The sequence below is a fragment of the Macrobrachium nipponense genome, chromosome 3 (genome assembly GCF_015104395.2).
Source record: "Macrobrachium nipponense isolate FS-2020 chromosome 3, ASM1510439v2, whole genome shotgun sequence".
Classification (NCBI taxonomy): domain Eukaryota; kingdom Metazoa; phylum Arthropoda; class Malacostraca; order Decapoda; family Palaemonidae; genus Macrobrachium; species Macrobrachium nipponense.
In genome coordinates, this window is record NC_087202.1 from 48,681,376 (window position 1) to 48,708,033 (window position 26,658).

Sequence of the window (26,658 nt, forward strand, 5' to 3'; positions counted from 1 at the left end):
AGTTTGACAGCAAGTTTACCCTTGCTTGATCATATCAAGTATTCCAGTTTTACAGGTGGAGAGGCATGTCATCGACCTCCACTCTCTAGCAGTTTCAAGAACAAGATTTCCAATAGTCCAGTTCACTTCAATTATTGTCTTCGTCTTTTTTGATAGAAAATTTGAAAATCAAACTGTTACTTACATTCTTTTTTTTAAATGTTTAGCTTAAAACCTTTATAGACAGTCAGCATATTATAAACCCAACAGGGCCTCAGAGGAAAATCAGCCTGTAGAGAAAGTCAAGTAGGAAAAGTGCCATGTAAATAAAAATAGGGGAAGAGAAAATAAAACCATTACCCCTGAATTGAGGAGACATCAGCAAAAAGCAAGAATAAATTTGTTCCTCCTTCAAACATTTGAAGATCAGATTCTGCAACTGCTCTTGGTAAACTAGTATTCTACATATTAGTTATAACCAAAATGAACCTCATAGCAAACAGAGCAGTATTACACATAATACTAATAAACTCTTTACCGTTTGCAGCAGCAGCTTGCCTATCCTTATGAGCAGCAATAACTAGGTGACAGCTTACTTTGAATTAATTTTATTTCTATACTGCAAGTCAACACTACAGCTGGCAAAATAAACTTGACTGATGATGTAACTATCGATGAGTTTGAAACAAGTCAGTACCTGAAAACTACACTGGGGAACAGTACTCCTGACAACAAGTCAAGGATCTGAGAGATTGATCATGATAACTTTCTGTACTTAGCACCCAATCTTCTTTCATTTATGAATCTCACTAGCTGAGATTTCATGAAAGCTGTCTCCAGCTTATGCTGAAGAATACTGTATAAAAGACAATGGTTCATGTTTTTGCAGGAACTAATATGAATACATCCATAAGAGATGATGATAATACTGTAAGAAGTTTCATGAGCGGTAGGGGACCAGAAGCAGAAGCCCTGAAAACATGGATTTCAAAGTAAATGATGAAACATCAAAAAACTTTTAACAATTGATGTAGGTTACTGTAAGAAGTATAGCCATCATATTACTTATGGCCACTTAACTCCAATATAAATTCAAATTTGAATATTATACCTCAAAATATAAGTTACCGTCAAAATAGGATGCCTCCAAAACATCCCAATCAGTTTTATTAGAATTTCACATGCACTTTGGCTGGACCTGTCTGACTAATGCAATACAACCTTTTTATTTCAAGGGATCAGATGTTGGCTTTTTTATTCCAGGTTTTGAGAGTAGTAATGCTTTCACAAAGACTTCTTTATATTTGTTTCAAGGTCTGTATACCTTATTAAAGGTCTATATCTTATTGTTTTTCATATAGAGCAGTGTATGAGGAGGTATTTGAAATGTGAATAAATAAAAGGGGAAATCTTTTTAGAATTGATTCTTGTATAAAACTGACTTTTATGATGTCCTTTGTTCCTGGTACTGTATAACCAGATCCCAATCAGTAGAAATTTTCTTTCTTTAAACAGTCCTTAATTAACCCTATGACTTACAGCTTACCACAAAATTTTGGAGTAAATGTGACACCATCTGTAGGTTACCTTTATTATGAACAATACTAAACATCCTTCAATACACACTGCCAATAACATGAATAAACTCAGGAATGTATAATAAAGAAGGTATTTTAAAAGTTGGACTAGTAAACATGTAAATCACGACTCTGTTTAAGAATCACAAGAAATACAATGGTTAACAATCCTGTGTATAAAAAATGGAACATATGCTCATTTACTCTAGGTTCTCTGGAACTAAATGGGTAAATCTTATTAAAAAATCATGTAGCTTCTATGTACAATTAACTTTAAAACTACCACAAAATATATATATTTTTAAAAGTTAATTACATCATTAAAGTTATTTTCAATATTTTGAAAATCAAAATGTGTTACTTTGTTAAATTTTGGTGCAGTGCACATAGCACTCAAGTGGGATGAATCCACTTACACTAACTCATCAGGTTGCATAACTCTGCTTGTTGTCACAAGGTTTCTCATCATAATACCCATCCTGACCTACATGATCATTCATTTGGTCAATTTTCCTCATCTTGGAGTGCTATTGCATCAGCACTCTCTTTCAGATTCTTTCTGTGCCTGGGTTCCACAGCCAACATCATCTCCAATGCAAGCAATATGGGGCACAAAAAAAAAAAAAGCATCATTACAATGACATCATGTTGCCCTGGGTCTCATGCCAGTGGTTGGGGATGTCAGGCATGCCCAATTTACCACAAAACTATTCAGGATTTCCCAGAAGACATTCTTCTTTGTTGCTTTGTTGGTGGCATTTACTTTGATCATGTTCTTAGTTATTCATTTCTCTCTCATAACAGGAAATGACGGCAGCCAACCTATGAGTTGACTCTATGAGTTGACTTTGGGACCTAATAAAGAAATTACAGAGCAGAAAACTGCAACAGAAGAATGATAAGCGCACACAAAACCAACTTTTAAAACAAAAAGGACACAAGCCAAGCAGTGAGACCTATACAGCAGAGGAATTAAAGACCCATACCCCAAAAATATTTCAATTAATCATAAAGAGGAGACCTAGACAGGAGGTCAAGACTAGAAGAGAATAACAGGCATTTATACAAAGAACTGATACAATCAATGGAATATCTTCTCTGTACACCAAGTTCTAATGGAAAAGTACGGAGAAAGGCAAGGGCTTTATTGGCCTAGAAAAAGTGGCAGAGACCAGAAGAATATGTAATATGTGAAATGTATAGATGCCAGGATGACTAGTAACTTGTAGGTCAAAGCAGGATTGCACCAGGGATCAGCACTGATCCCTTCAAGTTCAACAATATTGCGCAGGATGTATACAGTCAACCCCCGCTTATTTGCAGTTCCAGATATGCAGAGTCACCTATTCGTGGATTTTTCTGTGGAACTTAATATAACCATTACTTGCAGAAAATTCACTTATTAACGGATTCTTCATAAAGAAATATTCACTAATCACTATATATATTTTATATAATTTTCATGACTAAATGCATTTTTTGTGATAAAACTATTAAAATACTCATGTATAAGCATTTTTTAGGATTTTCCGAGTATTAGTGGATTTTAGCAAATCGTGGGAGTTGTCGTACGCATCCTTCGCGAATACTGGGGGTCGACAGTAATGGACAATGATTGAAGGAATAAGCCCCACTGGTGACTGCTCTTTGCTTATGACAGTGCTCTGATTACAGAAACCAGAGAAAGCTAGACAGGTGGAGATATGCACTATACAGGAATGAAGACAAAGCAAACAAAAACTCAATACTATATAACAAATGGGAGGGGTGATAATCAGCAAGCCAATATTAAGCCAGGACAACTGATCATCAAGAGTGTTGAAGTACATGGTTTTGGTAACAGATGCAGTGGATTACTATATGGATAAACAGGTTACCATCGAATTCAAGCCACATGGAATAGTAATTGGAGGAAGGGGTCAGCTGAGCTTTGTGACAAGAGACTCCATATGAGGCTGAAGGGCAAGGTATGTAAGGTGGCATTATGCCCCACTATGCTTTAAGGGCTAGAAGATGCATCACTGAAGTAAGCAGCAAAATTATTTAGATATGGTGAAAATGAAACGCTTAAATGGGTGAGAGGAGGGACAAACAGAGAGGCTATGAAATGAATACATCTGAGGATCAGCAAAAGTCATTGAAATGTCACAGAAAGCCAATGAGTCACTGCACTGAAATATACATAAAAAGTACATAAAAATGAGTAAGTAAAGGAAAGCACAATACAGGAAAAGTTAGAGGAGGCTCATTAAAAAGGCAACCTCAACTAGGAAGTAAACTTAAGAATAAATGAAGCAACCAGCATGTTAAATTCTGTAACTAATTATTATTCATTGTAAAAACTGAAATTTTAACTAAAAGGCATTGTCCAATGGAATTTCTTTTAATAAAATGTTACTAGATATCCACGAAGCTACAATAAACATGTTAGTCAAGTGCATCCTGAACATACTTTATACAGTATAATAATGCTAAATAATTTACTTTGATCTTTATAAAACCACATGGAACTGAAAAGCTTGTAATTGGTTGAAGTCATCATCTACTTGTAATTACATACAGAAAACTATGAAAATAATTCTGGCATTTATTATTAAAATAATTAACAACATTTACCCATTTTCTTACTACTGTACTTAATATATTCCATTTATACAAGGATATGATCACAATGTGGCAATATGTATATCACAACATTATATTAACAACATGTTATCTCCATCAAAACAAAGTTTCATTGGGATATCAATACCTCACTTAAAATTCTACCTGTATCTCCATGGCAGCCACGCAATACACTTAACACAATCTCACACATGCTTACTTGTCTTGATCAAATATTCTATTTTGTTTAAAATGACTGAACTACATTTTCAGATTCTGCATGAATTTCATGGATAACCAACTGAAAAATCTAAGTCTATTAACCAAAAGAAACCTGAAAACTTAAAAACTCCTAAGCTTCTCTGGTATTTCCAACATGAATTACAACACACGGACATTTAGAATGTCACAACACATACTACGGTAAGAACCACTACATAACAACCAGCTGTCTAACTCCACGGTTCTCCCATTAAATAGACTTCCAGCTAAAATCAACACATGGTGTGCTTTCAATTTCAGCCTTCATAACAAGGAAGAAATGAGCAATTAGACAACAACTTGGTATTAGGGCTATTACAGCTCACAAAAATACAATACTAAAGCACTCTGGCCTCAAGTTCAATTTCCCTTTACAACACTCCTTGACAGAATACAAAGGCGTCTGGAGCTTGTGGTTTGTAAGATAGCATAATGGGTGGATTTACCAACCATATTAGAGTTCCTCCAATTCATGATGCCATTATGTACTGTTTCTTTACGGAACCTTCTCCACATTGCACATAACTAACACAAAGCTAAGTCTCATTAGCTTAGCTGTAAAAGAAGAGGAAAAAGCAATCATAAATAGAAAATACTTATTAATATCAATTAAAGTAACTTACTATAAGAAAACTTATACCTAAACATACGAAACAACCACTGCCAAACATTAATCGATATCAAAATATCACAGAAATATTGCTCTCTTGAAGGTAAGTGAGGCCCAATATGAAATTTTTTTTTAGAATACTTTGTATTTTTCATTACTAACAAACCTGCAGTCTTATCATTAGGAAAAATCTTTTAGCACCAGCTGGAACTGGTAAAAAAAATTCAAAAGAATTGCATATGCAAGGAACTGGTGGGATTTGTTGCCTGTCACTAGTTAGGTGGGACAGCCACAGACCCAAGCTGGGACTTGTGACGTCTGTTATTTTTCCAACCCATATTAAAATTGCAGGGGTGGTCAGAGGTGGGCCTTAAATGTTAAGACCACTGGTTTGTTGGTCATGAAAAATACAATTTATCATTAAAAATGACACATTTTTAATCAATTTGTATTTTTCATAGCTAACAAACCTGAGGTCTCAACAATAGGATAATCTTCTTGCGCCAGCTGGAAACCAGTTATAAACAACCAAAGATTGTACAGTAAGGAATCTGCGGCATCTGAAAACTCACATGTATAGGAGGTGGAAGCTGGTCACGACCAGGCATAGAACCCTGTGACGCATCCTCCTCCATCTTCCTCTGCTTCTTCATCTCCTCCACCTCTTTGCCCTTGAGTCAAACGCTGGAGAATTCTGGACTTTGTGGCATCGTCTTCTGCGAGTGAGAGGAGTGCTTCGCCAACTTCTCCCTTACACATACATGTGCATGGCCATGGAAGTGATAGCCCTCCATCTCAACCATCCCCCGTCTCCTGTACCTGTTCCAGTCAGTTGTAAAGTTTGTCATTGTTCACACACGAAACAAACCTGGGGTCTTGACATTAGGAGAGACTTACTCTTGGTGGGAGGCAAGTAACACTAACTGATGAGGTTTGCCACCTGGTCATTCTTCTTGTATAAGAGAATTCTAAGAAAGAGGACCTACACCTCTGAACCTTAAATATGTGTATAACTTAGGTTCAGACATCTGGGGTTTCAATAAAATGCCAAAGTTCCTTACATAAGCAGAAGATGAAGATCTAAAGGAGGAATGTTTTGCTACTGAAAGGTAAGTTCATTCATTAATGATTACTCTAACAGCATGGACACTTAACTCACCTGTATCATGCCCATTCCAGCTCATGATGGAACAATCTTCATACTGCCCATAGGTAAAGAAAACAGAGAAAAGAATCTAGTCCAATCATCTCATTCATTTCACTTCTGTACCATTACATTAGGCTAGATACAAACTGTCCCGCCAGGGGCACTGGATGAGCTACACAACTTGTTGCGCAGCCACCACCAGACCGAAGGAAAAAGTGTCCATGGACCTATGGGCAATATCTTTCAGGTGGAAGGAAGTGAAAGTGGTTTGGCAATGCCATAAACCAGCATTAAAAATTCTAAGCATTCAAAATTCTAAGAACAGATAAATTTTTATTGAATGCTAAAGAGGAACTCAGCCTTCCAACATGCATGATATTGGCTGAAGCAACTGATAATGATGAATAGGCATTCAGGATTGTTTCTTGTAGCCAGAACAAGACTGTACTCTCACACACTTCTTTCTTGATCCGGCCTCCGCAAACTTTTGACATCCCGGTCTGAGATGTCGAGTCCTTTTTAGGTAAGCATGCAGTGTTCTGACAGGACATGGCAAATTTTGTCAGGGTCACTGTCAACAAAGTCTCCCAAAGAAGGTAGAGAAAATGATTTGATTTGATTTATATAGATTTTTAGCATAATGCCAAGCACTGGGGCAACTAAGGACATTCAGCGCTGAAACGGAAATTGGCAGTAAAGAGGCTTGAAAGGTGTAACTTGAGGAAAGCCTCACAGTTGCACTCTAAAACAATTGTTACGAGAGGGTGGACAGTATAATAGAAGAAAGCTAATATGAACAGAGGTACAGTAAAAGGAATGAAAATAGCTGAAGCTGGGGGCCAAAGAGATGCTGCAAAGAAACTTAAGTAATGCCTATTGCACCGAATGAGGCGCACCGACGGCACTAACCCCTATGGAGGTATAGAGACGAATCTGTCATCATGAATTGAGGGATTTTGAGTCTTAGCAATGAATTCTGGGACATCATACGACAGACCATGTAATTCACCTACCCTTTTGATGTTGCTAAGGCAGCAAAAATCTGCCTTCAGGGTCAAATGTCTATCCAAAGCCTGATACAATGGTTCATAGGGGGCTCAAGTAAGACTAGTCAGTACAAAATGACAAAATTTTCTAAGACAATTCGTATTTTTCATAGCTACAAACCTTCGGTCTTAACAATAGGATAATTTTCTAGCGCCTAGCTGGATCCGGTTAAATCATAGATGAAATAGCAAGTAATCTTGTGAGATCTGGCAATGCGTTCGTATATTGGGTGAAAACCAGTCAAAGACCGCGCACCCAAACTACCGTGTTCAGTCTTTTTCTTAACTGCCTGGGTGAGTTGCAGTTGCCCTCCCTCAGCCTTTTACCCGGTTTATTACCCGTTTTTGCTTTGTGTTGTCCGTGTGTGTGTGTGTGTGCTTGTGTTATGGCTTCCTCTGCTTCTTCTCGGCTATGCCAACGTATATATCTGGGATCTCAAGGTTTCCCGTGTTCTCGTTTCCTGGCTTCTTCAGCTACAGACCCACACTCCACATGCAGTAGGTGTCGTGCTAATGTTTGTACCATAACGAATCCCTGCCCAGAATGTCATGCGTGGCCTAGAGTGCAGTGAAAGTTATCTATATCCCAAAATGTAGTTATCTCCCCATCCTTCATTTGTAGAACTGAAGCCAAAGCAGCCCTTTATTCCTTTATGGCAGAAACAGAAAGAGGTTTTGTTCTGAAAAAGATGAAAATCAGCTATCTGTTAAAATAGAGGTTCCGAGCGGAGAGGAACCCCATCCACAACACCAATCACAGTAGGAGGACCACTTTCCTTAGTACAGCAGACTCCCGTACTGCAGGGGATGAGTACCAAACCCACCCCGTGAATAGCTAAATTCTGTGAATACTAATAACCCTTTAAAAACGCTTAGAACTGCCTATTTGGATAGTTAAAACACCAAAAAAAACCCTCTAAAAATGCTTGTGCTTGAGTTTTTTACTAGTTCCATCACAAAAAGTTGCATTTTGTCATGAAAATTCTATGAAAATACAGTAATTTGTGAATACTTTTCAGTGAAAATACAGCTAATAGACATTCCATGAATAATGGGTATATATGTTCCATAGAAAAATTCGTGAAAAGGCAAGACGTTGAGGACTTTCCAAGATAACTTGACGACATCTCCAACACTGTTCTTTGAGAAAAACCTCTCCCTTGCAGGAGATAATTAATAGTCTCCATCTGTGAAGAGATAGCGACTCTTTTGACTAATGATACCTCTCCACACGAAGTTGACAAAGCAGATTGTGCCAGGGAGGTATCTACCTTGGAACCTTTGAAAGCGGAGACAGCAGATCTGGAAACCATTCTGCTTGGGGCCATAAAGGAACTACCAGTGTCATCTTGAGATTCTGGGACCTCATCACTCGGTTCAGGACATGACGATCCGGGCAAAACAAAGGGAAAGCATACTCATCCAGGTTGTCCCATGAATGTTTAAGGGTGTCCTCTGCCAAAGAGAATGTCTGGGACTACTGAACAATAGACCTCTAGCTCCCTTTGGCCTAGAATGTACCAGGCCATAAGATCCACCGAGATGTCTACAGCCCACTGATGTAACTTGACTGTTATTAGGTGAAGTTGGCAAGACACCAGGCCCCATTTATTCACATAAGCTATTACTGTTGTGTTGTTTGACATCAAGAAAACAGAGTGCCCCTATCACCCTCTTTTGAAATTGCTGAAGTACTAGGAATGCTGCCTTCATTGCCAGCACATTGATGTGCGGTCGACTGTCTGGCCAACTCCATTCTCCAGAGGTCAGAAGGTCTCAATGAGGCCCCAAACCTTCGGAAGAACGCTTGAGCATAATAGTAGTTCTGAAGGGGGTGAATAGAGAGGCATACCTAGTCAGATTGTTGTTGCCCACTCATAACAGTAGGTTGCTTCTCACCTCTGAAGACAATGGGACTTGCAAGTGAGGGGAATCTCTTGCTGTAGACCAAAACTCCTTTAGTCTCCATGGTAACAACTGTAGATGTAGACAGCCATGAGGAACCAGTTTCTCCAGAAAAGTCAACAGTCCTAGAACATGTCACTGTTTCACTGGTAGTGTTTGCTTGTATAGAAACGCAATAGCTACTGTCCTGAACTTTTGGATCCTCTGCTTCAACGGAAAAACTCACGATGCAGCTTAGTCTATCACCATTCCCAGATATAGAATCCTCTGACTGGGGATTAGATTCAACTTTTCCAAATCTACCACAACTTCTAAGCTGTAGCAAAACTGAAGTAGTCAATCCCTGTCTTGAATCAACTTTTCCCTGGAACTTGTTTAGATCAGCCAGTCGTCGAGGTACCTTAGAAGTCTGATCCCCTGAGAATGAGCCCATGTCGACAACAAAGCAAACCCTCTTGTGAACACCTGCGGAGACGTCAGGCTGAAGCAAAGCACCTTGAATTGAAACACCTTATTCCTATGACTGAAGAAAAGAAACTTTCGGGAGGAGGAATGGATTGGGATCTGGAAGTATGGGTCCTTCAAGTCTATAGTCAGCATAAAGTCGTTGTCCCTGATTGCTGCTAAAACTGTTCAAAGAGTCTCCATTCTGAACTTTGTCTTCCTGATGAACGGTTCAGTGCTGAAAGATCTAAGACTGTCTTCCAATCACCACTGGTCTTTGGTACCAGGAAGATTCAGCTGTAGAATTCTGGTAAAGGACACACTACTTGCTCTACTACTCCCTTCTCCATCACCTTCTTCACTTCCTCTTGCAATACTACGGTAAGTGTTTTTGATATCCTGGATCGTAAATGGTGCAAGAGAGGGAGATCTGAAGGGGGAGGTGTAAAGTTGAATGGTAGTTGATAACCTACCCGAAGGCCATCTACTACCCACAGCACCACCCCCCTATCTCTGCCACAAAGCTCAATGGGCTTGCCAGGCATCCAACCTCCTGATGGCAATGAGTGGGGAGATGCTCCCACTCTACTGTCTTGTACCTCTGCCCCTATTTCCCCTTCACCTTGTAGAACAGCCCCGTTGTTGATAGGTGTCTTCGCTGAAGAAGCCAATTGAGGAGGTTTAGGCACAGGAGCAGGTCTCACGTCTTCTTCAGTGTAGGTTGTAGGGTCTGTCTCCCAATATTTGGTCGAGCAGCAGCAGACTTACTTACTGACTGCTGAACCAGTTTATCATTCGTATCAGGCTGACATCTGTCAATGGCCATCTCCAGAGCAGCAACTGAGACTCCAAAATATCACCATTCCTAAAGTGACAATAAGGAATCCACATCCACTGACTGGGCTATCTGGGCTAGGGCCACATTCCTTCTCATCAGCAGAATATTGGCCCATACATTAGCACTCAGATTCATTGTGTATGAGATGGCCTTAGAACCAGACTGGAGCAATCTGATAAAAGCTGTCTCATCTACCAAACTCCTTGCAGAATCATATGAGGCAATTTTGGCTGCAGTTATAGACAATAAATCTAACCAAGATGCTGTCAACTCCAATGCAGCTGCTTCTAGACACGATAGGGGGGGACACTTTGTCCTAACATGATCCAAAGTTAAGCATGGTCTTAAGTGCAACATGTCCAGATTGACCTGTCTACTCAGTAGTGAAACAATAGGTATTGTATATCTCCTATGGTGAAGTACAGGGGTTGGGAGAAACTTGAATGATTTACGACTGTAGAGAGTTATGATGACCCAAGATCAACAAATTCATATGACAAAGGACCAAATCTGCATGACTAGAGCATGGCAACTCAAAGCAAGTCTTAACATCCTTCTTAGGACCTAAAAGGGCTTCGATAGGAGCAATCGTGGAAGGAGTTTGTATTCTTGGAAAGATTATTGAACTGATGAATCAAATCTATAAACTTCATAAGAAAGAAATTTCTGGTTATCCAAATCCTTCACCTCCAGTGGAATCTGACCATCCAAAGTGGAGGGAACAGGAAGATCCCGAAGACTCACTCTGGAAGCCAAAGAACCGTTTTCGCAAACGATGTGAATACTTTCATGGCCTAGTCGTGTCACGCCTACAGTCCAAGGAAGACAAACATAGGTCATGGCCTTTGCTTCTCGATCCTGAATGCAAACATCGTATTTTCCTCATGTCCGACTGCACTGGATACAAATCACAAACATGCCTACCCTCAGCTCCTTTGGTTGTGACTCACTGAAGAGGAACCACGAACACTTCTGGGCAAACGAGACCTGGATTGACAGCCCTACGGACAACAACTATTCCCATCTTCTATAGGCCTAGAAACTGCACGGATATCCCCATTTGCCAGGCGTTTCAGAAGAATCTGTAACATAAGATCTCTTGATCAGTGTTGATATCCTTCCTCTGAACTTTAATAAGTCGGAAAGGACACAGGCACTACTTCGTGCTTCCTTTTAGAGAGGGGCCCATGTATTTCTAAGGCTGTTGGACAAACGCTACCATCCACATGTGTCAGCTTGGTTCCTGAAGATGTCCTAACATCATCCATGGCTGAAGAGTCACGACCAAGGGCAAGGCATAGGAAGTTCAATTATCCAGTACATCCATAGTCTTCTGATGACGAAAAAATGTGGGAGAACAGGAAGTTCCATTATCCACTACGTCTGTAGCCTTCTGAGGATGAACAAACGTGGGAGAACTATGGCCATGTAAAGCTGACGCCTAGGGATCTACTGGCAATTCCGGAACATGCCTCCTGACTGGGATGTGACTGTCCCAGCTCGAAGAAGAAGTGGTCCTTTTCTTGGCACTAAGATCAGACATGAAGTCCCTAATTCTCCAACGCTTGACCGGAGAACATACAGAGGAAACAGACAAGTGTGATGCTGAAGAAGAAGAAGGATCTGGCTGTGCAATCACAACAGCAGACAAATTACATGTGGAGGTTGTTGGTACCACTGTTGGCAGAACAAGGGGTGATCCCCAATGACACGCAGTTGGTACCATATATGTCTCGCTAGATGACGCAGCACGAGACACCATATAGTCAAGACCTGGGGGAGTAGGAAAACCCATGGTAGATGGTACTGGGTAGTGGAAAGCCATGCAGTGGGACAACAGGCCATCCAAAGTTGGTAATCCTGTGGAGCCTGATGATGTCCAAACACTGCATATTAAGAGGCTGGAAAAAGGGACAAAGATGGCGATGTTGCCCTCCCTTCCCTAAGATGGGAAAGAGGAAGCATATTAGACAAAAAATCTCCCAAAACCCCTCTATACAGGAAGGGGTATGGGAAAAATCCAACTTCAGAAAGTGAAGCAACTAGATTACGCCTGTCAACTGTTCCACCAATCAAAAATGACATTCTGAACAAGGATTAGAGATATTACTTACATTTGCTCTGCACCTACTGCACACTGAATAAGGATCTGTATTCATGGCAGCTAGGAAGTGTGAAAACAAGGGAAATCTCCTTACATCAGGGAACAACCTTTGAGGTTTCGGGAATCTTGAGTTGGAGCTAGTAGAAGGGTTTTGGGAATCCATGATATACTGAACTCTACCCAACAAGCACACAAATCCTTCACACTGAAACACAAAAGAAAACATGGGCAAACAAAGAAGCAGCTTTTAGGAGAGAGAGAACAAGATGTCCTCACTTAAAAGTAGCAAGAAGAAAAATGACAAATTTGTAACTAATTTGTATTTTTCATAACTAACAAACCTGAGGTCTTAACATTAGGATTTACTAGCGCCAAGCTGGAAACCGGTAGAATTAAAATTAAACTTGTGCGATCCAGGGACTATTGGCATCTATACCAGATCACGGGGAATGTATTACCGAGAATGCCCTCGGTGTCTTGTGACCCACCAGTTATACTTTTAACCCAGTTTAGACTGCTAGAGGGGTGGTTCGAGGTGGGCCTTTAACTGTTAAGACCTCAGGTTTGTTAGTTATGGAAAATACAAATTAGTTACAAATTTGTCATTTGTTCATATACAAAACAAACCTTCGGTCTTAAATTAGGATAGACTTATTCACTGGAGGGAAGTAAGTCTCTATAACTGACTGGGAGTTTGCCACCTATATCCATTTCCGAATATTAGGAGTATTCCAAGAGAATGGACTATAAACCCTTGAACCAAAGATATAAGAGAATCTATTAGTTTCCCTCACTGGGTGCTGGTACCATGCCATGGTTTATAAACTATGGGGAAAATAGAGGACCCTCCATTCTCATAAACCACTCTTGTGCCTTGTATCTGGATCTACCATCACCCCTCCCTTCCCTATTACCGAGAGGGGTGTGTTGCTACTGAAAAGTATACTATACTCAAAAATAACTTTACAGTCAGTTCCAGCTTATGATGGTACTCTCCTTCATACTGCGCGTAGGTAAAGGAGTAGAAAGAAAGTGGTAAAGAAAAAAGACCTGTCATCCCATTCATTCTACTTTCATACCTTCATCTTAGACTAGACACAAACTGACCCACCAGGGATACTGGATGAGCTATACCACTTGCTGGGCTGCCACCACTGGACCTAAGGAAAAGGTAAACAAGGATCTATGGGCAACGTCTTTTAAGTAAAATGAAGTGAAAGTTGTTTGGCGTTTCCAAACACCAGCTTTCAGAATTCTCTCCACAAACATATTCTTCTTGAATGCCAAAGAAGCACTCAAGCCTCTGATGTCATGATCCCTAGCCCTCTCCTGGCTATCTGACCCCCTGTCTTCTGTCATGTGGGCATTCCTGATAGTTTCTCTTAGCCAAAACAATATTGTATTCCTGAACACTTCCTTTTTGTTCTGTCCTGTACTTACGAACAACCTCCTGCATCCCAGCCTGAGGTGCCTTGTCCTTCTTAAGCACTCTCTTATTACCCTGACGGCACACAGAAGCATCTCATTTCTGTCACTGTCTACGAAATCTGCCAGAGAAGGTATGGAAAAGGAGTCTAATCTACCGTCCACTATTGATGGGTTTTGAGTTTTGGCCACGAATTCTGGAACAAACTCGAATACCATTGACTTCCAAACCCTCGAGTGCTTTACGATATATGACAGGCCATGTAGTTCCCCCACCCTATTGGTTGAAGCTAGGGCCAATAAGAAGACTGTCTTCAGGGTCAGGCTCCTACCTGTAGACTGCCTTAGTGGTTCGTAAGGGGTGTTTTGTCAGACTACTCAGTACCATGGTCAAATCCCAATCTGGGGCTTTTAGTTCCTTTGGCGAACATGACTGCTCAAAGCTCTTCATCAACATGGCCAACTCCCATGAAGATGAAATGTCCACACCTTCCATGCGTAAGACCAAGGCCAGAGCAGCCCTGTACCCCTTCACCGCAGGTACAGTGAAGTGATAGGGACTTCACCGACCGGTGGTACCTCTCTCGGCACGTCTATTAGGAGTCCAAGAGGTCCGGAAACCATTCTGCCTTTGGCCATAAAGGAGCTACCAGAGTCTTTCTGAGGTTCTGAGACCTCATTACCCTGTTCAGAACCTGACGGATTAGACAAAATGGGGGATATGCATAAACGTCCAGATTGTCCCACGGGTGTTGTAGCGCATCTTCTGCTACTGCCTCTACGTCTGGGACTACTGAACAATACACTTCCAACTTTTTGTTGTACGTGGTTGTGAATAGGTCTATGGTCAGCCTTTCCCACAACAGGAGCATCCTGTCCACTACCTGTTGGTGCAAGGACCACTCCATTCGCCACTGTTTCTTTTTCCCAGAATATATCTAGCCCTGATGTCTACTAGGTTCTCTACAGCCCACTGATGAAGTTGAACTGTCATCACATGTAACTGTCGAGACACTAGACCTCCTTGTTTGTTTATGTAAGCTATTATTGTGGTGTTGTCTGACATCAATACCACTAATTGTCCCTTCACCCTCTCCACTGATTGTCCCTTCACCCTCTCCCTGAATTCCTGTAGTGCTAGAAAACACTGCTTTTAACTCCAGCACGTTTATATGGAGTTCTCTGTCCTCGCCACTCCATTTTGCTGAAACCATCAGCCCCTCCATATGGGCTCCCCAACCTTCTAGTGACGCATCTGAGAACAGCAAGAGATCCGGGGAGGGTTGCTGAAGGGGGAACACCTACTGTCAGATTGTTGTCCTTCACCCACCACAGCAAGTCTTTCTTCACTTCTGACAAGCGAATCTGCTCGTACGGGTGATCTACTATTGGTAACCAAAACTCCTTCATCCTCCATTGTAGAGAACGAAGGTGTAGCCTCCCTTGTGGTACTAGCTTATCCAAGGAAGTTAGAACTTCCAGTACTACCTGCCACATTTATATGGAGTTCTCTGTCCTCGCCACTCCATTTTGCTGAAACCATCAGCCCCTCCATATGGGCTCCCCAACTCTTCTAGTGACGCATCTGAGAACAGCAAGAGATCTGGGGAGGGTTGCTGAAGGGAACACCCACTGTCAGATTGTTGTCCTTTACCCACCACAGCAAGTCTTTCCTCACTTCTGACGACAAGCGAATCTGCTCATACGGGTGATCTACTATTGGCAACCAAAACTCCTTCATCCTCCATTGTAGAGATCGAAGGTGTAGCCTCCCTTGTGGTACTAGCTTCTCCAAGGAAGTTAGAACTCCCAGTACTACCTGCCACTGTTTTGCTGGCTGTGTTTGTTTTTCCAGAAAGGCATTCTCCACTTATTTGCATTTCTCTACTCTCTGGTCTGTCGGGAATACTTTGGCTTTTATTGTGTCTATAACCATTCCAAGATACACCAGCCGTTGACTTGGATCCAAATGCGACTTCTCCTGATTTATCACAATACCTAAGCTGTGACAAAACTGTAGAAGGGTCGCTCTGTCCCTGAGTAATTTCTCTCTGGACTTTGCTATCACCAGCCAATCGTCTAGATATCTTATTAGCTTGATCCCCTGAGCATGCGGCCATGTCGACACGAGAGTGAACACTTGTAAAAACTTGAGGAGACGTTGTTAATCTGAAGCACAGAACTTTGCACTCAAAAACTTTCTCTGCAAGACTGAAGCGGAGAAATTTCCTTGAAGACTGATGGACTGGGATCTGAAAGTATGTGTCCTTCAAGTCGATTGTCCGCATAAAGTCCTTGATTCTGACTGCTTGTAGAACCGTCTTTGGAGTTCCCATTTTGAATCTGGTTTTTCTTATAAACAGATTCAATGTTGACAGGTCTATTACTGTCCTCCAGTCCCCGTTGGCTTTGGGTACAAGGAAAATCCTGCTGTAAAACCCCTTTGACGGAATGGATACTTGTTCCACAGCCCCTTTTTCCATCATCTTCTTCACTTCCTATTGCAGAATAAAAGCCTTCTGAGGTTCTTGAGCATAAGCGAGGTGAAGTAATGGCTGTTCTGTCAGTGGTAGGGATACTTCGAACGGAATCAAATACCCGACCCTGAGAACATCCACCACCCACTGCTCTGCTCCCAGTTCCTGCCACACCTTCCAGTGATTTGCCAGGCAACCCCCCACTGGTGTGGCTGAGTGATGAGAGGCGCCCACCCTATCGTCTTGAGCCTCTCCCTCTTCCCCTAATTCCCCTTCCTCTGTTATTTCTATAGTGAAAGGGCCGATGAGCTAACTTCTTTGGGGAAGACGGTCTTGTTGCTCTATTAGGGATGTTATGCCTCACTGGCTTCTTTCAAGGTATTTGCTGCTGCCTTACCTCTGTAGGGTTAGCTTGACTGTCAGATGTTTTTCTAACTGCCTGCTGTACCAATCTATCGTTAGTGTCCATCCTTCTTCTATCTATAGCCTCTTGCAACTGCAATTGTGACTTTAAAATATTCCTATTCCTCATTGCTAGCAGGGAATCCAACTCAACAGTGCAGCTTAGTCTAGCCAAAGCTGCATCCCTCCTCATTAACAGGATATTTGTCCAAACATTGGCACTTAAATTTGTCAAGTACGCAATTACTTTGGCACCTGATTGTGGTAATCTAATGAACATTGATTCATCCACTACTTTTCTCGTCACTTCTGAGGATGCAATCTTTGCCACTGCTGCTGACCAAAGATCCAGCCAAGAAGCAGTCTGAAAGACAGAAGAAGCTGTTGCTTCTAACGTAGCAGCCTCTTGGCAAGTCATCGAAGGGCATTCCATTTTCACTTGATCTAAGGTTAATCCAGGCCTTAAACTTACTATATTTGGGTTAATTTGCCTAGATAACAAAGGAACCGTCGGTGTCGTATAATATTTCCTATGTTTCATCATTGGAGGAGGGATAAACTTAAACGATCTATTTGATCTTAAGGAATTATCCCTTCACACAATCTGTGCGTTTACGTGTTGTAAAACGGACTCCGCATGACTTGAACAAGGCAATTCATACGACACCTTGGTATCCTTTTTCACCACAAATGCCATGTCAATCCCTGGAGGAAGCATACTGGCAGTGTTTCCGTTCCCCCCGAAAGGTTATTGAATTGACGAATCAAATAAATCACCTCCGCATACTAAGCCAGAAACTCTTGGTTTTCTCTTTCCTCCAGTTCTAGTGTACTGTGCTCAGCCACAGGAGATGCTCTCTCACTCCTATCCCCTGACAAATGTCCGGGTACTTCGTGACCGTCTGCCCTTACGGCCGTGGCCTCTCTGATCTCTGATGACCGCCGACGGCTCGATCCTGAAAAGTCAGCAGGAGAACGAGACTGCCTCACTCCTTCTCTGCTCACGGATCTAGAGTGAGAATCTCGCCTATACCTCCAAGATGAAGGCTCTCTCGAAACCGAGCTCACTTCCTCTCCATGACGATTGATATCGTCTCAAACAACCGTCGGAGAATTCGGCCTTAATCCTTCATCTAGGCGGACAACGCCTTCCACCAACGTATCAGACGAGGTTGCCAACTCACTATTCTTCGTTCTTTTAATAGGAACCTTTTCATCTTTTCTCCGTATTTTAAACGGTCTTACAGACAAAACCGGCTGTGCTCTATCCTTTGCTGCACTTTTTGCCCCCAACGTCGATTTCGCCAACGACATTGTAGTCTTTCTTAGACTCTTTGTAGTCTCTACTGGCAATTCCGTGTCGGCCACTAGCCCAGCAACAGTCGACTCACTCGCTCGTCTGGACTCTTGTAAACGGCTTCGTCCGCTAGCTTTGAGCTTACCAGGCACTGACTTCTTGCCTTTCTTGCTGACTGGATGTGACAGTTCTGGCCCAAAGATGAAAAATAATTCACTCTTCTCCTCTTGGCCCGAGGATGTCACGAAATCCTGTATCCTCCAACGCTTGACTGGTATACGCCGTGACGTCATCGAACTTAGCGATGACGCCAAGCTAGAGGAAGACGATGACGAAGACGACGAATCACGCCTTTTCTTTTTGTCTTTCTTATTAATTTTCTTCTCTAGATCCTGTAATTTCTTCATTACAGTATGTACTACCGAGTCAGAAAGCGTATTTGGGTCCAGAGGCAGCGAAGTAGACTGAGAAGCAGTAGGCTGTGACGTCATCGTGTCTGCCATGTCGGTGTCTGACATCAGTTGTGACGTCACCAATCTTGTAGGGAGAGACTGGGCTGCTGCTGCTGGCATCCCTGCGTTTGCAGCAAAACTACCTCCAACGTTCTGCATTGCCGTAAACATTGAAGTTGTTGGCGTAGCCGCTGGTTTATTTCCCATAAAGTGCAAGCCAGGGGGATGAGAAATATTCAGCGCTGCTGGACTCTGCTAGAATCGTGACACCATATAATGTGACAGCAAACCTTCCAAGGTTGGTATACCTGGTAGGCCTAGCGCCGCCCACATACAGTGTTCCCCCCGTATTCGTGTTCTCCGGATTTGCGGACTCACACATTCACGGATTTTTCTTTGGAATCTATCTAGAAATTATTCGTGGATGGACTCGCCCATTCGCGGAATTTTCCGACGAAAATAATCACTAATTAGTGTATTTTGATGTTTATTTTCATGACTAAATACATTTTTATGATACAAAAATGATTTACTAATTTTCAAATATTAATTTTGATTAATACTGTATTAGTAAGTTTAATAAGTTTAAATGATATCACATAATAAAAATAATAATTCTCTCTCTCTCTCTCTCTACTACAAAGATGTATGTTTTTTTGTATGATAAATAAATGATTTATTATTTTCAAATATTAATATTAATTTATACAGCAATAATATAAATTCATTAAAGAAAATACCATAGTGAAATAGTAAGATTTTAGCTTATAAATTTAAAAAATTATGGAAGAACGAAGGAAATCCCAGTCAGATTCTTTCTCTAACTCAAGGTACTAAAACTCAGATATACATATCAAGTTAGGTGACCGGAGGGGGAAGGAGCTGATTTGTGGCTGCCATCACGTGGGCATGAAATTTCCACCCCTCTCTCTCTCTCTCTCTCTCTCTCTTTTACTGAGATGAGAGATTTTTATGGTACATATATGCGTAATATGTTTATTAATATTTTCAAATAATAATAATAATAACTGTAATTACAAAAATCATATGTGAAAGTATTTTACAAATACTACGATACTCTCTCTCTCTCTCTCTCTTAAAGCGATGTATGAATATAAATTCATTAAAGAAAATACTAAAGTGAATTAGCAAGATTTTAGTTTATAAATAAAAAGAATTACGTAAGAAGAATGAAAAAAATGCTCATTACCCCGCATCTCTCTCTCAGAATTCCAGTAGCAAGCCGAGTTGGCTGGGGTCCAACAACTGTGCTGCCATATCTTACGATAATGTAAACTCTCTCTCTCTCTCTCTTTTACTGAGATGAGAGAATTTCTATGGTACATGTGTATGTTTATTAATATTTTTGCATAATAATAATAATAGTAATATAACTATATTCAAAATTCATGTGTGATAGTATTTTAAAGAAGTACAATAATCTATCCACTTCACTCTTTTAAATAAGGACAACCCTCTCTCTCTCTCTCTCTCTCTCTCTCTCTCTCTCTCTCTCTCTCTCTCTCTCTCTCTCTCTCTCTGGCTGTTTATATATTTCTAATGGTAAAATGTTTAAGATTACTTTAAAATGATATTAATAATACCAATTCAATGGTATATTTGATGTAGGATAATACTTTAAAAAGACATTTGGTATTTGTGACTTCACAATTCCATTGTTCCATTGTAAAAAGAAAATGGATGTCTCAAATAGTAACAGTATGAAAGAAAACGTGCATGACTGAATACTTATGGGGGGACTGAATTATTTTCACATACGTAACTAAGTCATTCAGTACGTACATAGTATGTATTTATGTATAAACATAAAATGTAAGATTTACTTTAAAATAGTATTAATAATATTTCAAAGATTAATATGAACCATAATAGGATATTTTATGTATATTTGATGAAGGATGGTCTTTAAGGGATACTTTGGTATTTGCATGTTTAGGATAGGGGTTTATGAGCATTTTTAGAGGGGGTTCCAAACATTCGCGGATTTTAACTATTCGCGGGGGGGTCTGGTACACATCCCCCGCGAATATGGGGGGACCACTGTACCTTCCATCCTGTTCACGTCAGGAGCCGGCACCTGGAACAAAAATGGCGATGCTTCCCCCCTTCCCTGCTGGAAACAACGGAGCATAAATATTATGCATAAAATTACCCAACCCCTCCTGGAGTTTCCAATAACGAACCGCTAGGAGAAACCGAAGGGGTATGGGACAAATCAAAGGCAGGTGGCGAAACATATGGAGCAGTCTGGTGTATTGCCAATACAAAAGAAGCCGGCAACGCTTGGTCATCCAAAGATGACGTCAACTCCTTTCTTTTGTACTGGCCATCCTCATAAAACTTCCTAGACTGTTCTACCGACCAACCATGACAAACAGAACAAGGATTAGTAATTGTACATACATTGTCTCTGCACCTACTACACATTGGATGAGGATCCGTCGACACCGAAGATAGGAATCTTGAACACGGAAAGCCACTGACTCCAGGGCATTTCCTTTGCCATGTCTTCGAAACGAAAGAAGATCCCGATGGTGACGCAAAAATCTCCACTCACCACTTACACACTTACAGCTCACACCCACACTGAGCACACTCAGAGAAAGAGAATTAATAAGAAGAATGAAAGTGAAATGGATAAAAACGGGCAAACTAACACCGGCTTTAAACAGATAGACAGTAATGTCCTATCTTAAAGGTGGTAGAAAGACAACTGGTGGGTCACAGGACGCCGAGGGCATTCTGGGTAATACATGCCCCGTGACCTCGTATAGATGCCAATAATCCCTGGATCGCACAAGTTTAATTTGAATTCTTCCATTTTCCAGCTTGCTGCTAGTAAATCCTAATGTTAAGACCGATGGTTTGTTTCGTATATGAACAACTGAGACATCACGAGTCCCATCTTGGGGGGTTGGTGGCTGTCCCACCTAACTTGTGACAGAGGACAGATGCCACCAGCTGGTGCCAGAAGGTTTATCCTAATTGTAAGACCCCAGGGTTTGTTCCATGTATGAACAAGTAGGGAGAAGTACCAAAGGTTCTAATGCATCTCTTGAACTCCTGAATGCAGTGCATATTGCCTTCACTCTTCATCAGTTCCATGTGATGTCTTACCACTTCTTTTACTTACCTAAGAATAGATCTTTTGGGTCAGCATCTGAGTCTAGAAAGGACTCACATGGTTTGGTTAATCAGCTTGTAATGACAATACAAATGAAATGGAAGAATGCTTACCTAACCCTACTAGCATTGGCCTGCAACTGATGGTTAAAATATTACATTGGTGAGTAACCAACCTATTATTAAGTTTGAAAATAAGAAATTGAGTTTATGAAAACTGCAAGTTCTTAACACAGCCAGCTGCAAATATTCAAACACTCACTAACCTAAGGACTTCATTCTTTCAGCTGGAGTAAAAGTTAGAAGCAAGTAAAAGAGATGGAAAACTAGATAGGAAGAGGTTGAAGGGGAAAGTTGAAAAGTAAAGCTAGAAAAGTTTGCAGCTGTGGACAAAGTCTACCTGCAGAGAGCTTTTCACATGGTTCACAAGTGCTTCTCTTTGTAAAACTGGATTTTCATAAAAGACAGTGTTAAGGCTACAGGAATTGTAGTAGCAATGTGGCTCATTAAAACCCTACAACCTTGGCTTATGATAGTCATACATAATAAATTTAATGATTAAATATAACACCAACTTTATTTTGTTTGGATCTAACCAAAAGCACTCTAAAATAAAATATTAAATAACAAAAACCAAATAAATAAAAAAAAATCTAAATGTACTGCATGTATGTTTCAAAGTTCAGCTGATGCTCAGAAGCTACATCATGACATACCCATATTCTCACAACCAGTCATGTGGTCTACCGATTTGTGCGTACAGTACACTGTACACCATTCTCTAATCTTTTCCTGTCCTTAATTGTGTGAAAATATTGCTCCTCAAAAGCAAGGTAGAAGTTACTGTAATCCTACTAAGGCAAAAATGGGACATTAGGTGCTCACTTATGTGATAAAGTAAACTTATTAGATTTGATGAATGGCAACTTGTCTTTAGCAGAAGCTGGGTGCATGGTAAAAATGAATGGAACATCCTCTCTCTTCAAGCTAAAGTGTGAAACATTTTTAGTTTCAGTGCTAAGTACAAACAGCAATAATGGTACCAATTGTGTGATAAAATGCATTTCATTTAAAGACAGAAAAAGCTTTGAATGTTTAATTAAAAGACAAGGAAAGGAAGAATAATCCTTGAAGAGGAAGAGAAAAATGAAATCAAAGCCACTACTTAAGTGTGTGGAATCTAAAGGATTGTTAGCTGATAGGCAAGTTGCATACAGGAAGCTTTTATGTATCTGGAATGCTCTTTTAGACTTGACGTGTCATTTGCAAGGGAACCTTGATAAGCGTTTTGAGTGTAAATCAATTTTTGTGCTGCTTTTGATTTAGTAAATCACAAGGCCCTTATTTATAAACTTCAGAATCTTGGAGTGGATGGATATGTTTTAAAATTACTTCAAGACTTCCTTACAGGTAGGCAGCAGCAAGTTTGCTGTGGATGGGATCTTTGGTGAACCAAGACCTACTGAGTCTGGAGTTCCACAGGCAGTTCTTGGTCCACTGTTATTTTCTGTGAATACAGGAGATATGGCTGTTGGCCGGGAAAACTGTTCAGTATGCCGGTGATGCAACACTTGTGGGTATACAGTATTCATGGACTCTGGATTCACAGATTTCTCTCTGAAATATATACCCCTTCATTCACAGAGAATTCGCCCATTTGCAGTATTTTTCAATGAGAAATATCCACAAACTCCTGGTTTTTTTTTATCAATTTCATCATATAATGCACTTCTTGTGATAAAACTATTAAAATACCAGGTATACAATTTTTTAGTAAGTTTTTCTAGTCTTACCTAACAAAATAGGCAATTTCAAGCATTTTTATTGGGGTTTCAACTATAAAAATGGTACCCATCACCCACAAATACAAGGGGAACATTGTAGTCAAGTCTCACTTATGAGAAATGAAGCTGCCCTCAGCCTCAAGCAGGACAATCAGGGAACAGTGTAGTTAGTGGGGTATGAGGCTAAACCCCAGTAAAATGAAAACACTATTGATTAGCAGTTCCAGGTGGATGGAACTTTGCTGATTGAGTCTGAAGCTTTAACTATTCTAGGTGTAACTTTTGACAAAACATCTAATGAAAGTTAGGTACTGTTTGTAAGGTCTCATATAAGTGATAAAATCAATGTAACCTGTTTTAGGTTATTTGTACTTCCTGTACTGGAGTACTTTCCTCCAGTGTGGATGTCTGCTTCAGCCAGTGGTTCATGGTGGTAGGGTTCTGTTTCCCAATAGTCACAGTTATGACCTGGTCCATAGTTGGATGGCCTCGTTTGTCACTTTTTCGTAAGTTGTATTTCAACATGGATTTTTCACATTCACAATTGATTCTTGATCCCTTTTATCTGCCAAGAGCAACCTGATTCACCGAAGAACAGCACCAATATGCAGTCATTGTGCCCAACTGTCAAACTTCTCAGTTCCCATGGTCCTTTATCCCTCACACTGTTGGACTGTGGAATAGCCTCCCAAAAGATATCGTGCAGTTGGAACTTCAGAAGTTGAAGTGAAAATGCAATGCATTACCCTTATACAGGCAACCCCTGCTTACTGGTGGAGTTGGTTAATGGCGTTCCTGTTTTGTGGTGCTTGGTTAATGTCATTAACCAGATGTTTGGCATTGGTAAGTGGTTTGTCGGTGCAAAGTGGTTAACAGGGCTAATAGGTGGTTTATTGGCGCTTAAAACGTCATAAATGCCATTTACTATCATAATTATTGCGATTTTTGGTCTTAAGACTATTTTTGGTGAGCAGTGCTCAGCCAGAAATGGAACCCCGGCCATTAAGCGGGACCTGCCTGTACGTACTATTCTTCTTGCATTTTAATACATTTTTATCAATCATTAATTCATTTTTCTTTTTCAATGGATCTCTTCTTTCTGTATTTCCCTGTACTTCCTCTTAGTACTTCTTCCTAACGAACAAATGCTTTGGAAGCTTTAATTTCAAGTCAATGGCTCCTGTGGGCTTGTTCCATATGAATAGGTATATTCTAATGAATATTAATAATAACAATAATACTCATGTTCTATGGGGTCCACAATAATAAAAAATGTTGCGAGTTTGGGTATAATTTTAAAACTCTTTACAAAAAGCTTCCGAACCCTTCCCTGGGTTCTTCTTCAGTCTAAATGAACAATTAGGGACACCATGTACTGAGGTGAAATTAAAAATAAACAAACAAGTCGCTGAAGATTGATGACACTGGTTGTTGCTCGTTTAAGGACCATGTGATGAAGAAAGAGGGCAGTTAACTCCAACCAGGCCCTCTGTCATCACCTGGTCCTTAAATGAGCTAACGACCAGTGTCAACAATCTTCAGCGACTCGTTTGTTTATTTTTAAAATTGCCTCAGTACATGGTGTGCCTAATTGTTCATTTGGACTGAAGGTGAACCCAGGGAAGGGTTAAAAAGCTTTTTGTAAAGAGTTTTAAAATTATACACGAACTTTCAACATTTTCTATTATTGTGGACTCCTTAGAACATTATATACACTCTCGTGATAGTTTTTTTCCCAAATAATAATAATAATAATTAATAAAAAAATTTAATAACAACCTTTTTAAAATATCCAGAAAACTGGTATCAGCTAATGCTGAAGTGGCATCAACATTCCAAGGTAGGGTAATCAGGACAATCCTAGATGAAGGTGTCTATGTTCCAGAACAAGTCTTTAACTGCAATGAAACTAGCAAAATATGCTAGGAGGGACAATGGATTTAGGGATCACCTTTCTCTGGTGTAATATACCAATGCTGCTGGACATGTAAAACTTCTAGTTTAGTGTACCGATCCAATTATTTCAGACGATTGAAGAACAAAAGAAAAGATCTGCTTCATGTGTTTTCATAAAATAACAAGTCGTCTTGGATAACAGCACTTCTTTGGTCACAAGACATCAGCTTCATCATCATCTTGTCCCCCCTGTAGTGTCCATCATCACAAATCATTTCATTGATACTGTAGATAACATCAGTTTCATTGACTCCTCATAACTATGAAGGTGACCACATCAAGAGCCAATATTTGGATTTTAGGCGAGGGTTCAAACTTTGGGGTTTTGGTAAGGGTTCACACTTTGTGTTTAAGGGAGGATGAAATGAAAAACTTTTTATATCTTGCATACCATAATCTTTCTTTTCCAGATTTGGCACTGTTTTTATTTTACAATGCACACTGATCTGTTTATGATGAACTTAGGAAGTGATTTTCAGTGAAAGACTAAAGCAGCAAAATGTGTTACCTTTAAACATATGCTCCATTTTTTTTCAAAGGAACTGCTAAATGGCAGTAACATATGTAAGGTGAATTACATCAGATGATACAGTTCATGTGTATGATGGTAGACTTTATGTACAGTACTGATACTCTACAGCAGTACTAACACTCTTCTGAATATACAGTATGTACTATAACGAGATGCACATATTTAAAGTTCTAATATACGTATATCATTTGTAGAATAATAGAATATAATGTTTATGTATTTCTACAGGTAAGAAATAGCTGTTTTTGGTACGTAAATAATGCTAGCAGTCTCGTACAATTTTGCTGACAGTATTTTTTTTAATCAGCATAGTATACATACATGTACTGTATTTACATTCACATCCCAGAATGTTGGTGAGCAGAAGTAATATGTACTACTGCAAATATAACAGTAACTTTAAGACAGCAAGGTACTGTATGTATAGGCAAGAGTAGGTAATTTTAGAAAACTGAATTCTGAGCATTCACATTTTTTGCTCAACAGCAGCCTCTTTGGAAACCATGTAGTACCCATTAATAGAAAGGTCTACAGTATGGTGTAAAAGTAGACAGTATTTGCAACTCAAGTTTGATCATAAATAAATTATACACAAGCAGAAGTAAAGAACTGCCTAAAATAATGGCATATGCTATACTCTACTTGGATTTTAAGCCCGTCTATAAACATATACC

The 26,658-nt window shown here is 40.2% G+C and overlaps 1 protein-coding gene across 1 annotated transcript in view; it reads right to left on the reverse strand.

Moving 5' to 3' along the window:
* Positions 1-1,556: 1,556 nt before the first annotated feature.
* Positions 1,557-26,658, reverse strand: part of LOC135222383 (thioredoxin reductase-like selenoprotein T homolog CG3887) — a 142,315-nt gene continuing 117,213 nt past the window's right edge. The window contains exon 5 of the mRNA XM_064260471.1: positions 1,557-4,976. The gene's annotated coding sequence lies outside the window, so the exon portion shown is untranslated. The remainder of the gene's footprint in view (positions 4,977-26,658) is intronic.